The sequence below is a fragment of the Muscardinus avellanarius genome (genome assembly GCF_963383645.1).
Source record: "Muscardinus avellanarius genome assembly, chromosome: 4".
NCBI lineage: Eukaryota > Metazoa > Chordata > Mammalia > Rodentia > Gliridae > Muscardinus > Muscardinus avellanarius.
In genome coordinates this window covers 95,933,467-95,942,663 of record NC_137789.1, presented here as the reverse complement: position 1 = coordinate 95,942,663, position 9,197 = coordinate 95,933,467, and positions in this window count along the sequence as shown.

Below are 9,197 nucleotides of genomic sequence, written 5' to 3'. Positions count from 1 at the left end.
GCTGGGGGTTGAAGTTCCTCAAGGTAAGAAGACTCCCCGCCCAGGAAATGGACTCCTCCAAAGTTCTCACATGATTGTTCCAGCACTTGCACTTTTCCATATATAGGAGTCACTCCGGAGCAAGCTGTGGCCAGTGGAGGGAGTGCCACATCTCTCTTCCATCGGCTCCCTCCCTTCTCACCCACTCTCACCTTCCTCTCATGAGCTTGCAGGCAGTCAGGCAAAAGTGATCCCCTGCCTCTGCCAAGGACCAGCTTGTTGGGCTTGTCAAAAAGAGAAAAAATCTCAGGCCAAGAAACAGCATTGAAATTGTTACCTTGAAGAAGCGGAGTGGAAAAGTGTGGAAAATGAATGGACCTGTGGATGGCCTGTGTGACCACTCTCTAAGTGAAGAAGGAGCCTTCATGTTCACATCAGAATCTGTAGGAGAGGGACATCCAGGTAAGTAGGTGGTCCTGGACTGACTGGCAAGTCTGTCATCCCCAGCCTACAGGCAGTCAGTGTTACTAGTTGTCTTAAAAACAATGTGTCTTAGTTACTAGGAGGGATCTGTGGAGAAATAATATGAAGTGGTTGTATAAAACAGTTATTCATTATGAAGTTGAGGGTCCATGCAGCTGCCTACCACCAGCATCTCAGCCCAGTGAGGCCAAGATAGAGAACAAGAAGTTGATTGGATAAGTGTATGATCCATATAAAATATATCATCAGATCTTTTCCATTTTTTTTTTGGTGGTACTGGGGTTCCTGGAAGCCCTTCTACCTCTGGGCTACACTCCCAGACCTATTTTTTATATTTTTATTTGGAAACAGGGTCTCTTAAGCCAGTGCAGCTGGCTTTGAACCTGCGCGATCCTGTCTCCACCTCCCGAGTGCGGGGATTACAAGTGTGCGCCACCACGCCTGGCTATCTTTTCCATTTTTTAATTAAAGTTTTAATTTGTTATCAGTGAGCAGTTGACAACAGAGAATGTTCCCCAAACAAAACCATAGGTCGTTACATTTTGCATGTAAGCTATATGCTGTTTAGAAATGAATGGCCCCACATTTTCTTGGTTGCTGAGATAGATGCCAGGTGCCAGGGGCCTCAGGTATATTATCTTAAAGAAGTATCATGATTTCCTGAAGAGGCAGAAAATTCAAGCATATTGTGGTCCCTGAAGATGGATGGCTGTGATGTAGGGAAGTGAGAGAGGCTTCCTTTGTGACAGTGAGGACCATGCTACAGGTTGTAGGTCAGAGGTTGTCAAGCTTCAGGGGTGTAGCAGCATCTCTGGAAGGGCTTGTTGAAACAGAGGGCCAGGCCCCACTCCCAAGATTTTCTGACTCAGTAGGTCTTGGTAGAGCCTCAAGAATTTGCATATTGATGCTGGTGGCAGGGGAACCACACTTTGAGAACCACTATTCTAGGAGAACCCTGGGGGGCCAGGCACCGTGACTTATGTATTTATGCATTCTTTCCAATTCATTTGATGATTTGAGGTGTATGATAACTTCTCATTGGGTCTGCCTTTTCCATCATCCTTTTCTTTCTCAGATATTCAACTTTCATACCTTGCAACTTGGCTTCAAACATCTATATGCTTTTAGCCAGTGGTCCTTAACTCAGGGAAATTTCCCCCCTCTTCTCTCAAGAGCAATTTGTAATGCCAAAGACATTTTTGCTTGTCATGTGGGGTGGAGGAAAGGCACTAGCATTTACTGGGTAGAGGAAGGCATGCTGATAAATATCCAGCACGGATATTCATTCATGGATATTTATCCAGCCAGGACAGCCCCACAACAACTATTTGGCCCAAAATAGCAATAGTGCAGCTGTTGAAAAATCCTTAAAATAGACTGTTTTGTGTGAGACTTAATTCCATGTAGATAGCCTCTATCAATATGCATTACTTGGTAGTTTCTAGGTTTACTGTACATATAATCTCAGATACACTGTAGATGTCTGACATGCTCCATGGCTTATGAAGTTTGTCTCAAGGTTAAAAGAAGCATTTGCTTTACCTGGAGGAAGTGAGTTCTTGGCATAAAGGGGCCAGCAGACCTGAGCTTGACCCACTGTACAGGTTTAGTGGACAGTAAATGAAGTTGATAGGTTGTTTTATCTACTTAATGACAGCCCGCTAATTTGTCTCATCTTTCTTTCACTTGCCAATGTAATTAAACTGTTAACTCAGTTTTCTCTAAGACTTGTGGCTTTATGTTTATCATCTCTTTTTCTGAATTTTCTTCTACCAGAAAGATAAAACTTAGGTTTCTTTTTCAACTCCCCCCCTCAAACAAAAAAACAATTGATTACCTTAAGCCTTCTTAATGACACTGATAGACCACCTAGGGCTTTATCTGATCTGGGGTGGCATCTTGATAACCTTGCTGGACTTTCGTCCCTATAGCAGTTGTATCTCCCTCTGAAGACTGGAACTCGTGAGCTGGGTCTATTAAACAAGGAGAGATGTTCATGGTCAGCCTATGGTAGCCTCTAGGAATCCCAATGGGGCAGGCCTTCAGCGACTGCCATATATTTATCTTGAGATATTTATCCAAAGGAGACCTTTGCTGGTAGGGGTGTACAGAATCTAGGGACTCAAACATGCGTGGATTTATAGCCAGGACCTTCCCCTGGCCTTCAGGAGGACAGAGAGAAAGATCAGCCATATATTTGGTAGTTTCTGAAGGGAAGATTAGAAAGTTCACCTTTAATGGCAGATTCACGTATTTAATTAAAAAATTGAATGTCTGCTTTTGAGAGCTGAACAGCTTGATTCTGGATTAGGATTCTTAAAAAATATATTAATCTATTAGGAGCAGATTCCAAGGGTATTTCGGACATCAAATGAGATGTAATACATGTACATAGAGGTCACCTCTTCTTCATTTGTAATTATTCAGTTTGCATAACCCTGAAAAATGGACTTTCCCACAGTACTATTTAGTGATGCACATGTTAGGCCACGTGGAGTCTTTAAGGCAAACAGTAGAAGAATAAGGTCAAATCCTAGCTGATACTGAATTCTCATTGAGAGCTGACTAGCTATTGGAACATCTGGCTTCAGGAGGGTGAGTGACCATGGGGAGGATTTGAGAGCTGCCTACGAAAGAGTTCAGCAAAACAGCAATGCTGCACAGAGGGTCTTGTGGGAGTCTTATGGGTGGTACCGGATACTTGGGTACAGTGTCTTACATACAGTTCCATCCAATGGAACACGCAGGGCAATGTGCTATTTGTCCCATCTGATTTAACATCTTGTGCCAGTCTTACCAATATCATTGATGATTCTTACTTCTATTTCTAGGACATTTCTAGATGTTAGAATTAAAGGGAATATGTTGAGAATGAGGGACATATTGTTTAGAAGAATACATATATCTGTGAATTGCTGCAGACTCTTAGAGAAGATTTTGAAATGTTTTTTCCTTTCTTAAGGGAATCCTAGGATTTTTACATAACACATGTCATAAAAGGCAGGGATGAGAAGAAATAAAAATTTCAAAATATTTCTGATTTCTTATGTTCAAATAAGTTGCCCTTGTTTCTTTAGTAGGGAGATTTAATGTGTAAACTGACAAAGTATCGAATGATTTTTAACATCTTGGTTTGTTATGCTCATCATCTATTTATCCATGTTTGTTCCTGTCTAGATAAAATCTGCGACCAGATCAGTGATGCAGTGCTGGATGCCCACCTCAAGCAAGACCCCAATGCCAAGGTGGCCTGTGGTAAGAGACCTCATCCCTCCCTGCTGGAGGCCCGAGGGGGCTGGACTGGGAAGGTCCCAGCAAGCATAAGGCCATAGAGTCATGCTCCTGAGTTCTGAAGTGATGCCCCCTGGTCTGCAGCGGGTTTTTCATTATGTGACCTTCCGAATGTTGGATTAGGGAGAAAAAACATTGCTAACCATGGAACAAACTAGTAATTATATTTAGCAAGGATGTGACATTATATACCTTAGCCAGGGTAAATGCCAGAGAGCTGGATCAGAGCATGTCATCCCTGGCCCTTGATTTCACTGGGAGCGGAGAGGCCTTCCAAAGTTCTTAGGAACCCTCCAGAAGAAATGAGGGAACTTGAACCAACAGTAGCTGCCTATTGTTGCAACCTTTGATGGCCATAGAGGTGCTGGCCGCTTCTCTGGTTTTCTTCCCTAGACTAGGATATAGACTAGGATATGGATTTTAAAACCCATTCAACAGCAGCAGAAGGCTAGCATCTCCATTAATCACCCATAACTAAACCGACAGCTTTCCTATGCATGGAAGCCCTTGCTCACACCTGCATCCTTCACTGTTTCCTAAAGGTTCATACAGACTAAAGAACCTTGCCACTCTTTGCAGGATAAGGCCTTTGACAGCAAAACATGGCCTGTGTTGAAGCCCTGACACAGTAGCAGAACAAGGGACCCGGTCCAGTGCACTCACTGTACTGCTTGGGTCGTGGTATCAGAGCTGTATCAGAGGTTGTCCAAGGTTACAGGACAGGGGTGCCCCAGCACGGATCATAGAGCACCGCTGCCCTCACTGGCTATCATCACTGTGTCCTAGCCACTGTGCAGACCAATTCCTTCCCCTCTGGAGGCATCCTGGCCTCTGTGTCAAAGACAGAGACCCATACATACCCCTCAGAGGGCAGACGTCTCCCGCCCCATGTCTTTGTACAGGGCTGGAGAGAAGGTTGTTTTGTCTTGATCCTTGGATCAGAATCTCACCCCCTACAGTCTGCAGTAGAGTTTTAGCTGTGTGTGTGTGTGTGTGTGTGTGTGTGTGTGTGTGTGTGTGTGTAAGTACTTGGCATAAAACTCAAGTGCAACCAATTCTTCCTAAAGCCTTATTCTCTAGGCAGCATTTGAAAATGCTTGGTGCTTCTTGCTGGATATATTCTTTTCCTCAGCATTACTATTTTATTTATTGATCTATCTCTCATAAGGCCCTTTGTGAATATTTTTAATTTACATAATAAATGTTTATTCTTTTAAATATATTTTTGTTAGCCGGGCGTGGTGGCGCACGCTTGTAATCCCCATGCTTGGGAGGCAGAGACAGGAGGATCGCGCAGGTTCGAAGCTAGCCGCGCGCGCTGGCTTAGGAGACCCTGTTTCCAAATAAAAATGTAAAAATAGGTCTGGGAGTGTAGCCCGGAGATAGAAGGGCTTCCAGGAACCCCAGTACCACCAAAAATAAATAAATAAATATATTTTTGTTGATGCATTATAATTTTACATCACAATGATGTTCAGAGTTATAGAAACATACATGCACACAGCACTTGGTGTGTTTCCGTCCAGATCCCACCCCACTCTCTCCCTCTCTGTACATATTATTGAGATTGGTATTGATAGCTACACAAGAGTCAACTCAGGATAGATAAAAGGCCTAGAAATTAGACCAGAGACATTGCAATTACTAAAAGAGGGCATTGGACCAACTCTGCAACATATAGGTACTTGTGAGTCATTTTCTCTGCACCATGAAGGGGCTAGGTGCTTGAACTTCTCTCTGCTGGTACATGGCTGCTAACCTGTCCTCCTTCCCTTCCAGAGACAGTGTGCAAGACAGGCATGGTGCTGCTGTGCGGGGAGATCACCTCAGTGGCCATGGTGGACTACCAGCGGGTGGTGAGAGACACCATCAAGCACATTGGCTACGATGACTCTGCCAAGGGTGAGGCGGGCTTTTGGGTCTGGATTGGGGTTATTCTCTGCTGGGAGATTCCCCTGCTGTCAGGTCGAATCTGAGCTTTTAGCTGGGCATGGTGGTGCATGCCGTGATCCTAGTACTTGAGAAGCTGAGACAGGAGGATCATAGGTTCAAGGATGGCCTCAGCAAGTAGTGAGAGTGAGACTGTCATCAACCTAGTGAGACCCCCCCCCCCATTTCAAAATATAGAAGTAAAATAGGGCTGGGAGTATAGCTCAGAGATAAAATGCCTCCAGGTTTGATCACCAGTACCACACATATACACACAAAGAAAAATCTAAGCTTTTCAGTTTTGTGGAGGCACAAATCCTTCCAGGAAAGAAAAAATATCTTTAGACCCATCTGTTAGGTTCTAGGGGTCAAAGGTTCTGCAAAATGACAGCAGTGTGATTGTGTGTGTGACTGTACCCCGGGGCAGCAGCACGCACCCAGTCATTTCTGGCTCGTCTCCGTGAAGGTCCTGCTTTCGTGTACTGACAGAGGCTTTGGGAGAGAAAGAAACACTGAATGAAGGGGGCCACCTCCTGCTGGGGCATGCGCTCTGCCAGACTCTAGTGCTAGTCACTCTGCATCATCTTACTTAATCATTTCAGAGACCCCAGTACTTTTAAAGCAGATGATGAGGTGGAAGCCTAGAGAGGTGAACAGTTACCCTTTGAGGGTAACATGATCAGAGAGAGGCCACCAGGCCTGGGACCCCTGTGTTTTCCATGAAACTGTGCTGCATCCCATTATAGACATGGAGAAAGATGACTCAGTCCAGAACTGGGGAAGTGAAGAAGGGCAGCCTATTTTAGCATTGGTACCTGGTGATGTGGGGGTAAAATATAGGGAAGAGGCACAGGCTGCAGAGATTACTGGGGAGAAGTACACCTGTGACCAGGCGGGATGAGGGCTAGAACTGAGGTCCCTGAAGCAGGGTCTACTGTCTATGCCTGGGCATCCAGTGCACCCTGCTGGTGATCCACAGGGCCCAAGACATGAGGGCTGGGTGCGGAGGGTGTGTGGGCACAGAGGGGTGTGTACAATGACACTGCAGGGGAGGCAGCAGCCATTCATCTAAGCTGGCTTCCTGGCTAAGGCTCTAGCCCCCGATTCTAAAGGATCCATGATAGCACTTGCTAATAGATAGTGAGGCAATTTCAGGGATTAAAGAAAAAATGGGGGGAGGGCTCTGTGGACTTCTAATTTCTTAGAGTCACTATGAAAAATGTAGTGACCGTAAGTAATGGCAGGAAGGTCCACTTCCAGACCAACATGCTGTGAGTTAGACCTCTAATCCAAACTCACAAACAGGACTGAGACTGGTGAAGATGCTTGTTTCTTTCTCTGCCACGTATTAGTTGTTCATGGTGACCTGTGGCATCTTTGTGAGTCAAGGAGACAGAGGTGCCCATACCCCACGTTTGTAAGTTAGACACTCGTGGTGTGAGACACACAGAAGCTCAGTCCAGCTGCAGTCTGAGTTGGCCCAAAGCACTTGTGAGCAATCAAAGCCACTCAAATGCAGAAGAGGCCCCCGGGGTTGTGTCAAGAGTCACTGGGAAGAGAAGCAGTACGCACAAGTAAATTCTCCCCAATTGGGCTGTGAGGGGACCCACGGAGGAAGCACCTTGTCCCAGAGCAGAGCTTCCAAGATGTCACCACACAGAGTGTCTTCAGTTCTACCAGTTTGTTTACATAAATTTAGACCTTATCTTCCACAATCCTCATGATTCTGCACAATCCTCATGATTGTGTAGAAAGGATGCGTAGCCTCTTCACACTATCCTGGGTAGCAGTTTTAGGCCTAGACAGAGCCCAGCTAGTTAGAGACCACCTACCCCAACATACAATCCCAGGAAGCTCACAGCCCTGTCTGACATGTGTCCTCGCTCAGGCCCACTGTCCCTTCTGCCTAGGCTTTGACTTTAAGACCTGCAATGTCCTGGTGGCGCTGGAGCAACAGTCCCCAGATATTGCCCAGTGCGTCCATCTAGATAGAAATGAAGAGGATGTCGGTGCAGGAGATCAGGTATGTCACCCCATGTGTCAGGACTTCCCTTCTGTGTAGTCTATCTTGAACCAGGCTATGACCAATGCTAATATGGGCTCATCATCCCCTCCTAAAGCCTGGGGTCCCAGGATGAGTCTTCCCCTTCTACAATGCCTAGGCCAAAATGATCCATGTGTGAGGCACCAGAAAAAATTCAGATTTGGAGTAAGCTCCTGTCCTGTGGGTCTGCAGTGGGATGGCTCAGTCTGCCTGATGTTCGACTACAGGGTTTGATGTTCGGCTACGCCACCGATGAGACAGAAGAATGCATGCCCCTCACCATCGTCCTTGCTCACAAACTCAACACCCGGATGGCGGATCTGAGGCGCTCTGGCGTCCTCCCCTGGCTGAGGCCCGATTCCAAGACTCAGGTGAGCTGCCTCCTCGGCCTCCTGCGGAGCTCTCTGCAGGAACCTTGAGCACCCCGAGTCCCCTTCATTCCTGAGACTGTTTAGAAATGAAATGCTCATGCTGGACATACAAAAATATGTCCATTTTGAGAAGAGAATAATTTATTTGAAAACTCCTCTACCATGGCTGCACCCCCCATGCCACCATATTATTATTCTATAAATTTTCAGAAATACAGAAAAGTAGCAACACAACAGTCCTAGAACTTTTCTGGCCTTGTTGGTATATGTAGATGCTGATGATCCCCCACTTCCAGCCACAGACTTATTTCTTCGCTGGTTTCAGACATTTTGGCCAACACCTTTCTGTGTACCCAGGTCTCTACATCTCAAACAGGCAGCCCATGGTATTTGTGCCTCACTGTAGCTCGATGGCTTGTTTTTGTTTCTCAACAAATGATTTTAACCTTATATGTGTCCAGCGCCAACCCTGTGGGCCCTGACCTCTCTGCTCCCTGCTGTGTTGAAATCCATCCTGAAGTCCCTATTCGAAGGCCAGCAGTGATGCAAACATTAGCACACGTGGATGCCTCCTGTCGGCCTTCACTTTCCACGAACCCTCACTGCTCAGCTCTGATGACCCCCAATGGCCCCTTTCTCAGCTGCCTCCTGCCCTGGATCCTTTCCACATTCCAATATGTCACCTCCCAGGTCTTCACACTTCTCCGGTCTCATGCTCTCTCTTTCTCTGTTGGTGTTGTAGATCACACATTCAGCTCCCAAGTTTTCTACTTGCATGTCCCTCGAAATCACTAGCCCCGTTTCTCCTTCACCCCATGAGCACATGTGCCGGGAGCCTGCGGTGTGCCGCCCACGTCACCTCCTGCTCTGCTGAAGGAGAGGGCTGCAATGCCCCCTGGCACAGGCCTGCTCAGCACCATCTCTGCCTCTGCCCTACCTGGCCCCAGGTGTTCCCCTGTGGGGTTTTCCCCCTCTTGCTCCTGCTCAGCCTTTCCCAGAGCTGCCCCAGGCCAACCAGGCCAGCATCACGACCTGACCCTCTAAAAGGCTCTTCCTGCTGGGAAACTCCAGTGACTCTCCTTATGCTCTCCCTCCTCCTC